This window comes from Camelus bactrianus, chromosome 8 (genome assembly GCF_048773025.1).
Source record: "Camelus bactrianus isolate YW-2024 breed Bactrian camel chromosome 8, ASM4877302v1, whole genome shotgun sequence".
Classification (NCBI taxonomy): Eukaryota; Metazoa; Chordata; class Mammalia; order Artiodactyla; family Camelidae; genus Camelus; species Camelus bactrianus.
The window spans coordinates 60730796-60751405 of NC_133546.1; positions in this window are offsets into that span (position 1 = coordinate 60730796).

The window sequence follows — 20610 nt, forward strand, 5'->3', positions numbered from 1 at the left end:
ATGTATGAAACCCTTTGAAAAGACTCCTACAAGTGACAAATAGGTTATAAACAAAAATCATTGAGCACTATAAGGAGATATATAAAGGAAAACATGTAGCCAACTTAATGACAATATTTCCAATGGCTTTCTATCAAACATAATTCAGTTTTAGCATGTACTTCTCAGGGTTTTCAGTACTATGAATACTACAAAAAAGTATAAGCTGTGTTCTCCTTCCTCATCATACTTACTGCATTAGAGAAACAAAGCTAACTCATAAGAAATAATTAGAAGAAAAATGTAACAATGAATTCTTGTACTGTTTTGTTTAGTGCTTTCCATAAGATTTAATGGTTTTCAGAGAAAAGTTAAAAGAAAATAAGACACAAAATTATAATTCTCTTACAAGAAAATTAAGAATCCCTGAGAATTCTCACAGTAAACTTCAAGACGTGTTCCAGAAGCATCCCTGTCAGGTTGTCATCTAAGTCAGTTCTGTATCTACCTCCATCTCCTTTTCAATATCTGAATGACAAACATAAAATAAAAGAACAACAATAACATTTAAAATTTAAAAATTTACTTAGAACTTGCTACTCTGGATCTAATGTTGATTAATAAAGGGTATTAGGTTAGGTTCAACTCCATGTAATAGAGACTCAAAATAATGGTGGTTTTAACAAAACAGACGTTTTTCACTCTAAACTGTTAATGGAAGTTCAAAGGTTTGAAGGCATACTAATATGCTACATAAAATTTTCAGGGACCCATGCTGTCTCCGGTTTTGTAGTCTATCATCACCATGGGGACCTTGTGATCCAGGCAGTCACAAATCTAGCCCAGTTTCAAGGGGCTTGAGAAAGAAATCCCACCCACATCTTGGAGGTATTGACAAATAATTTACAGTCATATTTAACTACCACAAATGTAAAGAAGGCAAAATACTGAAATGAGCTGAGTCTTGCTGGTATTGTTTGTGATAGCCAAAAAGACTGTTTAAAGTTGTATGTGAAGCAAGAAGACAAAGTAAAACACTGTTTCATTGATTTGGATGAATGACATGAAATACCATGAAATAACATGAATGAGAGAAAGAAAGTAAAATGTCTCAACTCCTATTTTACTTCTGTCTTTTCTGTCAAGAAGAAATGCCAATCAGATGGGAAAGGGCAAAATTAACATTGATATGAGGGAATGCAGTCCGAATAAGCAAACTGACACAAAGAGAAGAAATTAATTGCTCTGAATAATATTTTCCCCTGCCTTGAATCTTGAGCCTTCAGAGTTCGTAAATAAACAACATTTACTGAGCACATACTGTGTGTTTGGTACTTTCAGAGGCACTGGGGATTTATTTTAAGTGCAATGTGATTTATGATAGGACAAGACTGAAAAAAAAACAAAAAAAAAAACAAGGTAATGAAATCCTAAATTATATTTACTTGTAACTAGAGTCTGGAATATGGAAGAAGACAGTCCTACTCTGCCTGGATATAATGAGAGCAGACCTGTAGCATTCTGTTCAGTGTTGAGGCTGCACTTGAAGTTGATTGCCAATAACCTGGAGGGGTACCTAAAGGAATGTCTAGAAAGAGGACAATTGGGGGAAAAGGACTAATAAGGAAAGAATAATCTTTTAGTCTGGAAAAGAGAAAGCTTTTAATAGCCTTGGTAAATTGTCTTCAAATCTTTAAAGGGTTTTCAAGTGACTCTGACTCATACTCAGAGGAACTTTTTAATATTTAGACCTATTTGGTGAACAAATTTATTTATTTATTTAGTCTCATGATTTAGAGTGTTCCGTAGGTCTTCTCCAAAGAATGAATTTGACAAGGAGAGAAACGGAAATTTAAAAAAAAAAAATTGGAGAGATAAAAAACACAGCATCTGAAATTAAAAAATAATATACTTGATAAAATAAATGCTGTAGATTAAACACTGTCCAAGACAAGATCAGTGAAGCTAAAAACTAACAATAGTAACTATCCAACATAAAGCAGAGAAAAAAAAAATAAATGAAAATAAAAATAACCTGTAGGACATTATCAAGTAGTCAAATACACATGTAATTGAAGTCAAAAAAAAAAAAAGGGAGAGGAGAATATGGGAGTAGAAAAAATATTTGACACAATAATAGCTGAAGATTTTCCAAATGTCTTAAAAACAGTAAATCCAAAGATCAAAAAGCCAATAAACCTTTAACAAAAGAAATATAAAGAAAACCACACTAAGTCACATCATAATCAAATTGCTAAACATCAGTGTTAAAGAGAAAGTCTTAAATTCGGACAGAGATGAACACGTTATGTACAGGGGAACAAAGTGAAGAAAGATAACAGACATCTTATCAGGAGCTAATTAAACTAGGAGCTAATGGAGCAACATCTTTAAAGTATCGAAGAAAAAAACCCTGTCAACTGAGAATTTTATATCACAGAAAATATATTTCAAAAGTGAAGGCAAAATAAAGATTTTTCAGGTGAAATCTGAGAGAATTCACTGGAATCAGATATGCATTACACAAGATGATAAAGGAAGTTCTTTTGGCAAAAGAAAAATGATACAAGATGGATCTACACAGAGGAATAGAAAATATATGGGTTTTTTTTTTCATGTAGTGTCTCTTTAATAGACATTGTTGAAACTAAAACAAAATAACAATGTATGATAGAGTTTATAAAAACATATAGATGTAAAAGATATGACAACAAAAGCATAAAGGATGGGAGGGGAAGTGACAGTGTACTGTTACAAGGTTTTTACACTGTATGTGAAGTGATATAGTATTATTTGAATATAGATTATGATAAAGTTAAAAATGTATACTGTAAATCCTAAAATAACAACTAAAAAAGTAAATAAGACAAAGAGCTATGGATAATAGGCAACCAAAGAGATAAAATGAAGTTATTAAAAAAGTTCACTTAATCCAAAAAAAAAAACCACACAAAAAATTTAAACCTTAAGGAGCAAATAAAAAGCAAACAGTATAGGACAAACACTATATGATTCCTCTCATAAGAAGTATCTAAAATAGTCAAAAACACAGAAACAGAATGTAGCAGAACGGTGGTTGCCAAGGGCTGGAGGAAGTGGGAGGGAGAATTAGGGTTTAGTGGGTATAGAGTTTCAGGGTTGTAAGATGAAAGAGTTTGAGAGACCTGTCATACAACAACGTCAATATAGCTAAGACTACTGAATTGTACACTTAAAAATGGTTAAGATGGTAAACTTCGTGTTATGTGGGGTTTTTTTTACCACAATAAAACAATAAAATAAAAAACCAAGATGGTAAATTTAAACTCAACCATAAAAGAATTACATTGAATGTTAATGGTCTAAATATTCCAATTAAATAGCAGATATTGTAACATTGGATACGAAGTAAAACCCAATTATAAACTACCTATAAAAATACAGCAAACTAGAAAGACATGGATAGAATCAATGTGACAAAAAGACATACCATGCAAATACTAATCAAAGGACAGTAGGAGTGGCTATATTGATATCATACAAATTAGATTTCAAAAAAAGAAGAAATATAACAGAGATAAAGACACTTTATAATGGTGAAAGTGTCAATTCACCAAGAGAACATAATAATCCTAACTGTGTATGCACCTAATAACAGGGTTTCGAATTACATGAGCCCCAAACTAATAGAATAGATAGGAAAAAAATAGAAAATTTACAAATATGATTATACATTTCAACACTCCTTGTTCAGTAAGTGATAGAATAGATAGAAAATTATTAAAATATAGAAGACTTTAGCAATACTATCAACTGACATTGCCTATCAATTGATTTTTGAATGTTAAACCAACTTTGCATTATTGGGATCAACCCTGCGTTGTCATGATATATTACCCTTTATTATAGATCATTGGATTTAATTTGCTAATATTTTTTAAAATATTTCTATTTTACCTGATAAGAGAAGGATCCACATTCTTTTCAAGTATGTATGGAACATTCAGCATGATAGAACATAGTCTGGTGACGGCTGTATCTGCATTCATTTGTCAAAAAACTCATCAAACAGTATATTTAAAATCAGTACCTTTAAGCAATGACATTGTCATTAAATTGACTAAAGCTTTCTTTTTTCCTTCTGTCACTACTAGCCCACATTCAGGCAGTTGGTTGGCTTGCTTTCACCTAGAGGTTTAAAAAAAAATTGGTACTCGTTATTATATGAAAATTAAATTTCAACACAGATAACTTAAAAACAGAACTACTATAACAACAAAAAATTACAGATCATTTACCACGGATGCTAAAGAAAGAATGCCTGCACAGGGAAGAATGTTGAGCTAAATCAATTATTCTCCATCCTCACTGCACTTTAGAGTCATCTAGGCATCTAGGCATTTGTAAAGTATCAAATATCAAAGCCCTGACTCCACCTCCAGAGGTTCTGAAAGTTCATGTGATGCTACCAGACTAAACTAGAAGAATTCAAAAGTGTCTTCTAATACTAAGCACTGAAGTTTCAATGCCTTTGCGTGTTTTTTTAAACTTTAAATGGAGTTTATTTGGTAGCTTTATTGTTCCCAACCTCACCCAGCCACCTGGTTGCCTTGCCAAGTGTATTTTCAAAACCATTAGGCAGTATGCTGCATAGTTTAGCAATTATAACTTTAAAATGTAGGTTATAAACAGAAATACTTTAGACTACAGCTGAGCTACAGTACCCCAAGAACATATGTGAGTTTCCCAGATGGCTTAATCCCAAGGGAACATATATATATATATAGACGTATACTTATTATGAACCATCAGAAAGCCCTGAAAATTAATCAGTTTTCACAAAGAGAGAGAGACAGAATGAGTTTTTATTATTCAAGATATTCTCTTTAAATCTTATTTTCTATGCCTTAATGATTGTCTGGAGACCGAGATTATTTTACAGAATGTCTTACTAGACTCACCGTGTGACTTTGAGGAACTAAGCCTTTCTTTGGATGTAAGTGGGAAACTAAGGGGCATGTTTTCTCTAAAGTTGTGTCAAAAGGGCTCTAAATTTCAAAGTCAAGAAATATATAAGCAGATAAATTAAAAATACCTCAGTGGGCTTGGTTTTCTTGATTTAGCTTTTCAAATGTAAATGTCTTCTCTTGCTTTTCCAAATGCTCCTTGAATTCTTTTTATTTTCTCCATTAGTGACAGCATTTCAATACTATAACTAGTATGACTGGTTTTTTTGGTTATTACAGTCAGATGAGTCTTTGTTTTTCTAAGTGATTCATTGCTTATATCTATCTAATCAAATAGATTTTGTTTCTTATATGCCCATCCCATTTATAATATTTTTTTATTCTAAAAATACATTTTTTTCACTTTTGAACATTTCTGAAGCAAGGATATATCTTATAATCCATACATTTATTTAATGTAATATTCTTAACATCTCCTAAGAAAACTAATTGAGGAACACTGTACATTTAGAGAAAGATAGAATTTTTTACTGGTTACTTATGGTCTGTGTAAAATCTGTAAAGTCCACCTTCATATCAATGAGTTATCCCCATATCAGTTGAGTTTATATGCATGTGCTTCACTAGCAAGACATTAGTAGGAATAATGTACAGACTATGTCGGCTGAAATAAATGCACAGCCTAAAAGTTGAGAGTTATGTTTTATTTGGCGGATATTTCTGAATACTCGAACCCCTTCAAGTCAGGGATGACAGCCTCTCAGATCGCTCTGAGGGACTGCTCCGAAGAGGTAGGGGAGGAGCTAGGCTATATAGGAGCTTTACAACAAAGACCAGGTAGTTGGAACAATAAAAGATTACTTGTTACCCAAAGAAAACCAGGCATCTCAAGTTAAAGAATCTAGTGCTTTTGTATGGATGGGAGGAAGCAAACACTTGGGCTCATTGAATTCATTCCTTTGACAAGCACGTAGCTATCCAAGGCCAGTATCCTGTCCTTTCTTATTCAGAATCCCCTCAGGGTGCACCATTGTGAGTGGCTGCAGAGGCTGGGCTGCAGGCTTGTCTTCACTGGGGGGTGGCGGCAGCCTCTGATGACTTGATGGGTTCAGCATTCTTTGTTTACTGATATGGTTTGCAGTATTTTTTGTTCACAGCTAGTAGTAGCAAATATGGACATCTCCACCTTAGTAAGCAAGTTTTCTTCTTTCCATGGGATTGAACGACCTCAGATAATTGCCAGTTTAATTATTAACGCCAGATGATTATAAAAAAGGGGAACAACTGAGAAGTTATTTCTTTAACAAATTAAAATATTTAAACCTACCCTAAATTATAAGCAAAAACAGATCTACAATCCCTATTTCCCAAATTCCTGACAGCCTTCTATCTGCCACAATATGCCATTAATGTCTCCAGCCAGTGACACGAGTGTGGGCTAATAGTGTTGCTTTATATCTGGAAGGACTTTAATCAAAACTGAATATGCAGTAAATGAATCTTATGCTTATGAAACCAGAGTGTTTACAAAATGGCTTGTCATGCTCAGCACAACAACTTGAGGACAACAGATATGGAGTCCCTCTAAATGTCTTTCTGTGTATTTAATTATAGTTTGATATGCTATAACTGTGCACAACTTTATTTGAGAAAGAACAAAATCATACTAGTGGTTGGGTGGAAATGTTTTTAGATATTAGAAAAGAAATGAAGCTTATCTAATTATCCATCATATTGCCAGAGATACACTGCAGATGTGTACTTCAGGATTAGATGTTGATTTCTTTCCTTCGTCTCAGGTCTTTTACACTCCAGTTTTATTTACTATTCAAAGTGAACTCCATTAACGTCAATATGTTAAACCAGGGTAGCTTCTCATCACTTTAATCTATTATAACCCTTCCTAGATACTCTCAGGGAAGAACAAATAGACGAATGGAGGAAGTTCTAAGATATCCTGAAGGCTCCACTGAAATGTACATGATTCAAAGAATAAATATAAATTTGGGGTTTTTTCCTCCAGTATCTGAATTTTGCTTTTCAGACCAAGTGACATTTTTGAGCACTGGATGCCTCATGGCTAAAATTTGCATTCGTATTGGGCAAAAAATGCGAAGATACAATCCAGAAAAAAACACTAGAGTAAAGGACAAAGAGTGGCAATAAATATCCAATCTGAAGATTTGAAAGTGACCTCCAATCTGCCTTTTATGAATTAGAACTTATTTCTTCTCTTATCTAGCCGCTTAAGTTCCTTGCTTTGGCTGAGTTTAATCAGGAAGAGGACAAAGGGTTACCTTCTGGGTATCCAGTTAAGTGGATGCTACATTTTCAAGATGTTACTGTTTTCTTTTATCCAAAGTAAACATGAAAGCTAATGTAAGTAAATAAACACATAAATTTTTAGCTTGAAAATATTTCTAACTTCAGATATTTCAGGAAACTTCTTTTTAAAAAAAAAAAGCCAGGGTGAGGTTAATGATAAAAGCTGACCCTTGCACTAGGCATCATCATTTGTTTAGATAACAAATGCTTTATAGGGTTTTTCCACCTGGGCAGGTCTTGGAAATAATTCACTTAAATATTAATGGACATTGAGGAGAGGAAAGGATGGGAAAAGAATGGAAGAGATTTCCAGGTGCCCTCTGTGGCTGATGAAGATGGCTTGCTTGTCCTTTGATGAGAAACCCGGCAGCTGTTAAGGAAAAGGTCACTTCCAGAGACACAGAGAGGATACAGTTGGTGGTAGAGATAGACTGACAGACAGGCAGAGGAAAGGTAGGTACGTTAGAGATGCAATTCTTCAGGGAACCATCCTCTCCATCTCCATCGGAAGCTGGGGTTGAAACAATCACGTTCTCTGGCAGAATCTCCCCTCCAGAATTAGAAATGAGCAGACGGTGAGGGTTGGAGTCCCCTTTAGAGACAAGAACTTGAAACAGAAATTGAGGGCTGAGGAAGCTGGCATTCCCTGTCATTGGCGGTGAAACAGGAATGAAAGTTTCACATAAAGAAAGTGACATTCCTGACTGGGGAGTCCTCTGCTCTAAAGCTGCTTCTTTTGACATTGTCTTGGCCAGGAAAGTTATTAAGAAAGATAAAATAGTTTTGCCTCCTCTTCTGAGAATCATTTGGCATTCTCAGAAGATTATTGTCATTTGGGGAGCCTATGCCTAATCTTAAAGCATTCCTAAGAATGAGGCTTGCCTCTCCTTGCCCCGCCTCCCATTTCCCACCTGCCTTTGCCATGGCAGTCCTGGAAGAAAGAAGGAACCCCCTAGATCTTCAGCTGTCCCTTCTCCTGCCCAGCTTCTCCTGAGAGAGGATTTGGAGGTGGTCATGGCCAGAATGGGGTGATGTGGGAGCCATGGCCAGTCTGCTTGGCGCTTCATGAAGACAATGGGAAATGCTTGGTTCCTGGGTTCCACCTGGTTTCAGGTTTCTTCAGGCTCAGAGTTAGCGCCTACAAAAAAAAATGGTAATGTAGAGACAGATTGAATGTGACTAGACTGGACCGCAAGTAGGCACTGGTCTTTAGAAAACTTGGCAAGGAAAATTCAAGCATAGAGTCTGTGTGTCCAACCTCAGTCCTGCTTCCCTTGCCTCTGTTTGGTCCAGCTCTCCAGAGGAGAACCCACTGAGCTGTTCCTCCCCACCCCCCCGCCCTGTTCTCCCCTACCCCTGAGACTTCCACCTGACTTGATACCTGCTGTGGAATTTAAAGCAGGAAGAATTTCACAGCACTCCCACGAAAACATTCTTGGATTATCCTGAGCTTTACTTCTACATTCCTTTTGAGGGTTTTCGTTTTCAATAGAAAAGTCTGGGGCTGAGGTTGAAAATTCAGTAACAGCAGACAATCATAATCTGAAAAAGGCTTGGCTTTATGACTTGTGAGTAAAGGCTCTAACTACTTCTCCAGGGTAAAATTCCCACCAATCACTTATTGATGAATCAGTTGCCCTGAATGCCAGTTACCGTTATAAGATGTTACCAAGAGATATGCTAATTCCTTTCCAGAACATTTCTGCTTTACGTCCATTGTTAATTGTAGCAGGAGAAAGCGTTGCTCATTTCTAAGATAAAAATAATCCAAATCAAGACATATAATAATCCTTGCCCTGTAAATTCCACTTTAATATTCACTTGTGCTCATGATAATAGAGTTTGAAGATATATTTTAACCTGCCAAAGAGAGTTCCAAACCACATACATAAATATGAACTAGATATTATGAGCTATTTCCTCAATGTAAGTCAGGCATCTTTTGAAGCAGAATGAACACCTTTGGATCCCTAGTGTTGGAATACAGCATTGCAACCTGAATTTAATGACTAGCATTGGAATAACATGAAGAAATGAATGTAACCTCTGAATCTATCTAAGGGTTGAGGAAAGTTTTGCTGGCATTTTGATAAGGGCAGGATGTGAGACCTGTCAGCCTAGGGTATTGTGAGATGGGCTATCTCCTGGGGCGATGAGCCCTGCCAGGGTAAGCATTCATCAAGAGATGCTTTCATCCTGCAGAAATGCAGCTTGGGGAGTAGTGCTGCAGTAGGGAGTGGGGGTTAAGGTGTCAGTGGCTCCAGGCACACATAGAGCCCAGGAGTGTGGGTTTTATGACTCCAGAGAGTGCCAGTCGGCTCCACACTAACCTTATCCTGGGGATAATTTTACTTCAAATAAAATAATTTAAAATAAAGATTTTTTTTCCCATGATAAAAAGAAAAAAGCTCTCTTGTAGTTCTACCCCTGGATTTTTTAATCAACTACCCATATTTTATATTTAATTATTAATCCTTTCATTCAAGAGCCACATATTGAGCACTGTCCCTGACAGATCTCACAACCAATGAGATATCTTTGCACAAATTGATCCTGCGGCCCCTACTCCTGTCTGCACAGCCTCCTCCCCCCAATAGAAGACCCTGCGTGGCCACCCTTGGGGATTACACAGGCACCTCTCGTCCACGTGGCCCACTGTTGTCTATGGCAGTGTACCCTATAAACTCATTTCCTATTCTCATCCTTTGCCGTTGGTAAATTCTTTTACCAACCCACCTCACTGGCCCACGGTGTGTCCCACAACAGTTAGCTGTCATGGAAAGGAATGGATTGGGATAAAGACCCTGTTCCAGCCATAGGTGGTCCATTCTGTTACTCTTCAATTATTCTGTGGTTCCCAAATATCTCTATTGTACACCGTCACTTCCATTGAACATTTCTAGAAGGAGAACAAGAATTCTATTCAGTAGGTTGCTTTGTGCTTTAATACAAAGCTCTTGCCCTGAAAGTATTACTTTTTCTTACAAAGAAAATCACAGCTATTACTAAAAATCACAGAGATAGAGCAAATGAGGACTTTGATCTATGATTACTTTGCCTGGAATGTTACAATGAAAAGAAATAGAAAATTTTCACTGGGACATTTCAGTGCACATACCATGGTCTGGGGCATCCAAGGTAAGCTTGGCATTTGTTGCCCTGTAGCTACCTGAACTGTTTGGCATATTTCTAGGTGAACTTCCTACTGAGCTGAAACACCAGTCACTCAGTGCATGCCCAGGTGAGATAGACGAAGATCAAATTGCCACATTTTTTTGTCAGGATGGTTTTAATCTGGAAGTGCCAGAAAACTCAACATATTTAAACAATGAGGAAATATATTGGCACTGATGGGAACACAAAAGTCCAAAGGTAGGGTGAGCATGAGAATTAGCATAATTTAGTGCATCCAATTTCTTTGGCCTTAAGTTTCTGTCTCTGAATCTACCGTGTGTCAGTCCCATCCTCAAGATGAGAGCAAGGAGGCGGTATCACTTCTGAGCCCCACATCCATGCAGGACACTAACAGAGGAGCAGAAATCTATCCTCTTCTGTGTTCCCTCTTAAGATGGAAGATTTGCATCTCACATCTCACAGTCACATGCCCAGCCTTAAACTGGTCTCTTAATTGGGGATTATGCCACATTTTGACACTGTCATCTCCCCAATCACATGACTTCTATACAAAGTAGGGGCACATAGCAGGCATCAAGGAGAAAACTCTCATTTCAACCACACCGTCACTGTGTCGGGACTATATAACAACTAATAAAACAACTCTGAAGCTTTTTGCTAAAGGTGAAATTTCTTTCTTTTGAAACTTACCCGAAATAACAAAAAGGTTACAAGGACAGGGGCAACAATCCCGAATCACATACTCTAGAATGCCTGCAAAATATTATAAAATTGGGGTCAAAATAAATGAGATTGAGAGAGAACACGTCCTTCCTTAGACCGCTAGCAAAATACAGACGAGCTAAACACAAGTGTTACTTCCAAAAAGGCTTATCCAAGGATGTGGTGATTAGAAGAACAAGACTTGGCTACATGACAGGCCGTGGGGAGTGGCTTTGGGAAGAGCAGGTAATGTGATTTGACAGACGTTGGTAGACCTAAGAGCCAGACTGCCAAACTGAGGAGATCCAACACGCACACGAATGGAATTTCTGAAGAATGGAACGGAACATGAGAAACAGGGCAAAACATTCAGCAGTGAGACAGAGGAAAACTCTTCTGGAATAATGGGCAGGATTGAATCTACAGGCTGAAAGGAAAAATCTCAACACAGAAAAAAATGACACAGAATAATCAATACCAAGCTGTATCCTGGCAAGCATACTGATCTTCAAGAACAACAACAACAAAAAAAGTTTTAAGTTTCCAAAGAAGAAGAAATAATCCGGTTGACCTCAGAGACTTCTCTTCAGTAACAATTAATACCATTTAGCAACAGCTCAGTGTCCACGAACTTCTAGAGGACATAAAGTATATTCAAGAATTAGAGGAGATTGGAAGGAAGGGGGGGCTTTTCTTTGGACTGAATGCTGTCAGGAAGCAGCAAGTAGCAGTAATTTTGTGACTGGGTACCTAATAATTCTTAAAGGTGAGAAGAAGCCAGGCTAGAGTTGTGATTGGTAAAGAATCAACAGTCACTCAGATTTTACAGAATAGGGGGATGTTTGATTCATTTTTATGGTTTGGACAATGTTCTTGTTTTTGTCTGAAAATAGTTTTCTATGTTTATGTTTATGTTCAGCAGCAAAAACGCCATAGCCTTGTTGTGAGGGTCAGGCCAGCTCCTGGTGTTCGGGGCTGCCTCCTCTCACTCCACTGTCTGCAGTAGAATATGACTGTCTACGTGCTGTGTTTGGGGAATTCTAATATTCCCTAGGAACCCGAATTATGCAAATAAAATTGATCCTTATAAGTTGCTATAATGGACAAGCGTGATTCGAAGATTTTGTTATGCTATGTGTCTGCTGTTCCATTGGTGAGTGTGGGGTCTGTGCTGCAGTAGATACAAAAATTACAGTATCACAGACATAGTAAACAATCTTATGGTTACCAGGGGAAAGGGAGTGGGAAAGCATAAATTTGGGAGTTTAAGATTTGCAAATGTTAACCATTTTATATATAAAAATAGATAAAAAAAATAAATTTCTTCTATATAGCACAGGAAACGATATTCAATATCTTGTAATAACCTTTAATGAAAAAGAATGTGAAAACGAATATATGTATATTTATTCATGAGTGGGACATTATGCTGTACACCAGAAATTGACACATTGTAACTGACTGTATTTCAATTTTTTTTAAAGTGAAAAAAATTATAGTAGTCATAGTAATAACAGCTGCCATTTATCATGTCTGATCTGCGCCAGACAGCACAGTAAGTGATCTGTACTCGGGTCTCTTTCACCTGTCTCAAAATGCAGTGAGGGATGGTGGGTAGAGCTCAGTGAGAGTGTGTGCTTAGCATGCACAAGGTCCTGGGTTCAATCCCCAGTGCCTCCATTTAAAAAAAAAATTAAAAAATAAACCTAATTACCTCCCCCCACCAGAAAAGCCCCCCCAAAACAGTAAGGTAGGTATAATTATAGATAATGAAAGATAAGCTTCCCGAGGTCACACACAAAATAACTGACAGAGACATAATACCTTTCCATGACTCTCTAACCTCAAATCCCATATCATTTCTGTTGATAAATGTTAATAAGTTTTCAGAAGCCTATTATTTTCTATTATCAAAACAGAGCGGGAAATGCTAAAAACAACAGCAGCAGCAGTGGCAGTAATAGCATTGGAAGTAAGTTTTCGTTAAAAAAAAAATGAGACTGCCTTCTTCCCCAAGATAAGGTTTTTGTTTTTTTTAAATCTCAAATTTATTGGATTACCTGATATTTCTGTAATGACTTTCCTCCCATCACCTGGTTCTTTCAACTGATTCTAAGTAATTGGTTTAGAACGACTTTCTTCTTTTCTCGATTTCTGGTTCCACGGGTGGGTAAAAGTTAGGTAATAAGTTTCTTCAGAGCACAGTGAGGAACCCATCTGTGATGATATCAACCACAGAGGATCACAGAAAGAGAAGCTGCTGACCTCGGTAAAACATCAGACAGCCTCCCTTTGGTACTGGACTGAGGAACTGGGAGACGAAGGCAAAATACAGTCACATTTTGGGCTGACACTTCTTTCAGAAGACTTTCCCTTTTTTGAGTTGCCCTTGAACTAGAACATTTCATGAAAGAGGCCACATAGCCAATAAAATTTCCCAAGAATTAGCTCACCAAGGAAGTTTTATCTTTCATCAAAGTTTACCCAGGTTCCTCAAAAGGGTCATTGCTACCAAGTGATGGGTGAGTCCTTAAAGTTGCAGCGCCTTCCCACACTGTCTCCCCTGGGTTATCGTGTCTGGTTGCCCCCTAAGATGTTGAGAAAATGGCAGAGGAGAGATTAGGGGTGGTATTGGTTCAGGGCTTGTGATGAGGGGAAGCTTGCTTCAGAGGTCTCAGCTTTGCAAGTGTCTGTTTTGACCTCAGGGAAACCCATCATTTCCAGTGGAAGATGCTCCCGGCTGCAGAGGAAGAGCTGGTTGTCTGACCTCAGTCAATGCCTGAATGAGCCCTTTGGTTTGAACAGAGCAGAATAAAGAAAAAGAATGGGAAATGAGCTGGCTCAAGACATTGTGTGAGCCAGTCAACAGGAACAAATAATTATTCATATTTATTTAATCGTTGATTTAGAATTAATATTTATGTGTAAAATTTGTGTAGAGGGGAAAGGTTTTTTTTAATCAAGTATCTAATCCACCTGTCCCTTGTCCTTCTGTGTGTCAGTGAAAGCTCTTCTTCCTGAGGCCTGGACAGTGATAATAAAGCACCCAACACACGTGACTGCAGAAGTCCTGCCCTTTAGTAGGCTTCCTTCATTGATTATTTCTAGAACCTACAAGGAGTGCTTGCAAGTTCCACGGAGCTGTCCCCACTGTCCCTGATGACCTTTTGACTCCTCACCAACCCGTGTGTCTCCTCACGCTGCGGCCCCCATCCTTCCCCTGCTTCTCCTGGGTGGGGCATGGATCAGGCTCTCAATTCTCCAAAGCGTGGCTACAACCAGACAATCAAATTTAACCAAATCTTATTGCTGGTTTAGGAATCTCAAAAGGGAATTAAAATACAGAAAACTTTAAAGTTGATATAAAAGTAGGTTATGCCTAAGTTCCCTAGACTATGCCCCTATAGGGGCCTTTCTTGGTGTGTCTCTCCTTAGGTCATGACCTCTCTCCAGGTGCCAGAGTCAAGCTGACCTTCCTTTCTCACCCAACCCATGCCCTCAACCCCTCAGAGGCTTCCTCTCACTCCCAGGCTCAGAGCAGCAAGTGTTGGGATATTATTCCTTTTGTAAGGGGACAAACTCATCACTGACATATGGAACTCAGCCCCCTGACTTTTACCACTGTAAAAAATAAACTTTTTTTGTCCATCATTGGTTAACCATAAAGCTAAAATAGCTGTATTCTTAATACAAAAAAGGACAATTTTCTCTAAAGTTGAACTCATATCCACACCTAGTAGAAGTTTCAGGCTTTCATCCTCCATCCTGTTGGAGGATGTGGAAGGAGCATCCAGTTTCAGGGATAGCATCCTGGAAAATGAGACAGAGACAGTATATTGTCAACATTACCATAGTGTTATCATAGCCATTGTTAAGACAAACGGCAGTTGATTCTATCAATTTTTCAAAAAAAAAAAAAGTTAATGGTTGTATTTTCCCCAATATTCTCCTTTCTGGAAAGAAAAGTCTCTGTGGGAGATCTTTTGGACTCGAATAATGTCAGATTTCTGACATCATTATGGAATTATATCAGTAAGTTAATAAACAATTTAATAATATAAAGGCATTTTTTCCTACTGAAAAAAACTGAAGCATCCTTTCAACCATGTGTAATCACACAGTGGACGGCTCTGGGTCCCCCACCAACACAGCAGAAGAACTGGGATCCAGTTGTGTCTCCTCAGTGAAATCAGCACCATTGGAAGATATAGTCCCTTGTTGAAAATTCCTAGCTCAAAAACTTCTTTTTTTAAAATTTGTGTTCTTTTTTACTGAAGTATAGTCCGTTTACAATGTTGTGTCAATTTCTGGTGTACAGCATAATGTTTCAGTCATACCTACACATACCTATATTCCTTTTCATATTCTTTTTCATTATAGGTTACTACAGGATATTGAATACAGTCCCCTGTGCTATACAGTAGGGCCTTGTTGTTTATCTATTCTATATATAGTAGTCAAAAACTTCTTTTGATATGCAGCCTCTTCTGACCCCTCCATTGGCCAGAAGCCTTTAAACTATTAAGTGATTATCTCTGTAACACATGTTTCTTTTACTTCTTTATGAAATGAGCTTGGAGTTTGGCTTTGTCAATTTCATTCACTGTGGTAGTGCTTATTAATGATATAAACAGTTTCTTGGCCATCTACAGTTCTTTTCTCATGCTCTTAGCTTCCGTTTTCCTTGTTGAGAAGGTCACTTCTTCCTATTTATGTGACCCCTTTCCACACACACCCTGTCCTTTCTCTGTAGGCTTTTACATCCTGACCTAGTCCCTTACCAACAAGATGACAGCCTCCCAACTATTCACATGTAATCCTTTCTTTCTTTATTTCTGAAATCCTCCTGTCCTCACCCTGCTCCCAAGGCAATCTTGCACTGCTCATTTTAGCTTTGCTGATAGCTGGACAGTCAATGTATTGGTCTGAATTTTGTCTCTAGCAATTTATCAACTAAAGTCATGACATTTAGCCTTTTGAAGTAATGGAGAGTTTTTACTCTGTTTGCATTAAAATCCTACAGCATGGCTTCTGTTAGGTCTCACCCAATTTCTCACGTAAGAGTGAAGTTGGCTGTATGATCTCATCGGTTTCCATGGGTTTGTCTATTAAATTCTGCCTTCCTTTTTAAAAACATCACCCCTATTCATGTTCAGAATTCCGGCTTGTCCTTTGTCCTCTTTAATGTAGCACACTCATAAATTGGTAATAGGTACGAAGGGAGCTGGACTTGAGGTCAGCAAAAACAGAGTTAAAACCTATCACTTAACACACACATAGTATTGAGTAAGTTCTTTAACTTCTTCTAAGCCTTAGTTGTCTCAACTTTAAAAGGAGACTCTTACCAATCCCACGCAGATGTTAAAAGGACTCGGCGGGGCCATAAGCCCGGGTGAGAGCTCCTCAGGACTGTTGATTGGCACTCCACTCGCACAGAAGGAGCCGAATGATGCCGAGGCACATTCAGGTAGAACTTGAACGTGTGCGCGAAGTATAACGCCTTACAATCAGATCTTTCTCATCCCCCTGTAACCCTCCCACCGACGGCGTTTGGGAAAGCTCTTTGTTTATCTGAGCGTGATAACTCTAGAGCTTCTGTAAAAGCAGGAGTCAGGGGCAGCGTGCTAGTCTGGTAGGGGGCTAAGGAGAGCTACCTTTGCATACCTCGGAAGTCTCTTACTATTCATATCAAAAATTTGATGAGGCTGTGGAGTTTATGAGGATCTAAAAGTCCCACTGCCCACCTCCTCCCCAGTCTTCCCCTTGATGCTGCCACTGGCTGGGTACAAAGGAGAAAACCAGGTACCTCTACTTTGTGAAGACAGTCATTAAACAGACATTCAATGCAGTCTTTGGGTTGGACATGGCAGCCAAAATTGTACATTACGTTTGCACTTTCTAAGTGTGTAGAAAAATCTTCCCCGTGAGCACAGGGAAACTGAGAAGAGAATTTTGAGTCCCACCATTTTCCATTTTAAGCCTCCTTATTTGAGAGCACTCACTTCTAGAGAGTAACAGCATACCCAGCCTTCAGCTCTCTCGGAGTTTGCCATGCTCTTCCTACCAAAAAGTCTTAACATACCATTCAGAACAGCTTCTTCTCGCTCAGCTTGCACCACAAATATCAATCACATTCAGATCCAAAAGGCATCGTCATCACCATAATTTGCACGCATGATCATTTCTACACACTGTGTACCAGGTACTGGTTGAGGTAGGCAGACAAAGATTAGATCATGCAGTTAGAGTCCTCAAGGAGTTTACATTTTAGGTGGAGTGGTAAGAAAAATGTAAAAGAAGAAATAAAGAAAGGCGCATATATTCAATGTAAGCACGTCAGTACAGAAGATTAGAGTCAGTAAAGCTCCTTGTGGGCTTGGTGGTTGTAGCACAGGACGTTAATTGCCCCTGTTCTCCCCACAACACTCTCTGCACCTCCCCACTGTCCCCGTCCCCACCGCATTTCCCCTTCTTCCCTTTAGAAGTAAGATTCTGAATTTTACCTGGGGTCAGACTCCCAGACTCCCTTGCAGCTAGGTGCGGTCCTGTGACTAAGGGCTGCCTGGTGAGATGTGAATGGTAAATGGTGTGTACAACATTCAAGTCACACTCTTCAAAGGAAGCTGCTTTAGCCTCAGCTTTCCCTTTTGCCTTTTCTGTAGGCTAGAACTGTGCCTTTTGCCCTGACTGAAGCTCTCATCACGTGAGTGAGCAGAGCAACAATAGAAAGTCTCTGAATCATCTTATAGACAAGGATGACCTAGCCCTCCCAGACTGCCTAACTTCCTCTAGATTATTATGTAGGAGAGGAAAGTAAATCTCTTCTCTGAGTTATTAAATGCTTTGGTCTCTTTATTATGGCAGCTTAGCCTGCACAGAGGTAAAAGGGGAGCTTCATGACGGCTTGAAGGGTGGTTAGGGTTTAGATTAAAGGGAAGTGAAAATGAAGGCTGGATAAAGGAAGAAAATCAGAATTCCCACCTGAAGAAGGAAAACAAGAGCAAAGATGTGGATGTTGCACACGACATGCTTGAGGGGGAGTTGATGGATGGAGTTTGTTGAAGCTAAAGATATACATTCAGGAGGGATAAAAAACAAAGTTCAAGTTGGGTTTGGGCCAGATTGTGAAAGCACTTGAATAACTAAAGTAAAATTCTTCCCATAGGAAATGGGACCGATGTTTTCATAGAAAACCTGTCTGAAGGGCACTAAATGTCCAGAGGCTCCTGAGAGAGATGCCTCTAGGAAGGTTAGGGAAAGGTGGGTTTGAACTGGGATGAAAAGGAGCGACAGATTCTAGGGAGATGTTTGCTGGCCGTGGAGACTATGTGGATCCACAGAGGTGAGGTTTTGAGCCTGGATGACTGGAGGACAGAGATATCACAGAGGAGCTACTTTTAAAAATATGCATATAAAGAAACCTTCAGTTCTATGTATTCTGAGATAATAGTGGTGCAACCATGAGGAAATAGCCAACAGCAGAAATACAAAATTAAAACTCTGGCGATCTGTTCAGGGTGGAGATATATAATTAGAGGCATCCAAAAGAGAGATGGAGAAGGCTAAGAAGACTAAAAGATTAAGCCAGAAGAAAGGGGATGACAGGGAGGTGGATGAAAAGTGGTGTTACTGAAGGTAAAGGGGGATCCTTGATAAAATAGGGGTTAAAAGACACCGAGTAAGTGAGGAGGATGGTAACAGTAGAGAAAGGTGTTAAACTTGGCTTCTGGGTTCCTGTTCTCTTTATCTGTATATCTTCATTTCTAGATTTACTTAAAATCTTTTCCCCCGAAATCTGTTCTTTTTTATTTCTCTCTGCTGCCAAGACATTCATCACATCCTGCCTTGATTTACACAAACTCCTTCTCACTGGCCTCTTTCTCATCAGTTCCCCACTCCAATCTTTGCCAAATGTGACTGCCAAGTCCATTTTCCTTTCCTGCTGTTCAGACTATGTTTCTCCCACTCTGCTTTGGCTTCTCTTCACCTCTCAGCCTCCCTGCAACTCTGCACCTGCTTACAACTCTTTCTCATTCTTCCTGCAGCCCCCAGCCCGCACCCCACCCCCACTCCTTCCTCTGGCCCTGACATCTCCTCTGGCATCTTTAACCATCAGATTCAGGCACTCGTCACTTCAGGCCAACACCCTACGTCATCCTCCCCCACAGACCTCCCAACTCGTGCACATCAACACCGCTCCTATTTCTGTGCAGAGAAGCCCAGCATATCCACTTCCTTTACAGCGCTTGCTAGCTCTAATAACTATGCTGTGAGCTGCTTTTCCCCAGAGTATACAAAAGAGTATTGCTTGTACTGTACTCTTTCCTGTCCCTGTTACCTCTAGGGCCTTATATTGTTTGTTCTGGAAGAACATGATTTCATTACTGTCAGATGATTTCTGTTCCTTGTAAAGCAGTTATTGGTGCTACCTTGGGGGTACTGCATAATAATACAAATCTCACTGCGCCTTTCGGATGAGAGGGCTTAAACCCAAGCAGGTTGTCCAAAAGCACCTTGAGTTTTATCTCAGTAATACCTAGAAGAAAACCATATCTGTCAGGAAAAGGGAGAAGATTAATGTACAAAAAGGAAGCTATGATGTTTCTATTGTCCTCGACAACTAATGCAAACCAAAAACATGCATTGGGGTGAAAAAAGAAACTCAGTGGACGTTATAGGCGGCTGTGCATAACTCCTCTATAGCTATGGAAACATTTCTGGAGGACATATCCTACTGTCATCATATAAAGCAACAATTTACACTGGCACCTTTGAACTTTTGCTCATGCAAATTTCACTTAGCAGAGAGAGTAACGTACTCCATTTTTGGTGAAAATACTACAGAGCCTAGAGGAGTAATTTCAAAAAGATCTATATTTATAAGTACATGGACAGGCACAAAAAATAACAAAGTAGCATACATGTCTCTAATTTATGATCTAAATAATTGTTGCTTAATCCTAAATTTCCCTCTTAACAAGAAAAAAAAACAAACTTGAATACCTGGCATTTATTTAAATGCACTTGATATTTTCACAAGATGTAGAAGTTGAATATCAAAGAAAGATGTGTTCCTTTTTTGCATTTTATTTCCTTTAAATGGTGAAGAAAAAAACCTTGATATTCAACATCCTTGTTTCATTTTCAGCAAGAATCAGAAAACTGTCGAAGACAAACTGTCTTCCATCACACAAATGACTTGATCACAGATAATAAAATTGCACAGACCTCAAAAGCCTAAATAACCATGTAAATGGGTTCTATGTTTTTTAAAACAGATGGTGGATCACGACAGTGATGGGCTATGAATTTCAGAAAGATGGTCCTCCAGAATCTAACCAAAAAAATGACTGGAGAAGTAGTTTTGAAATATAAAGTAAAACAACAACAACAAAAAAGCACATCAATTTTCAAGAGATCAAGAAGATAGAAACAGAGAACATACAGATTATATTAGAACCACTCTGGGAAGAAAGCCATTTTGAATTGAAACATAATGTGTATGTTAACTGAAGAAAATTGA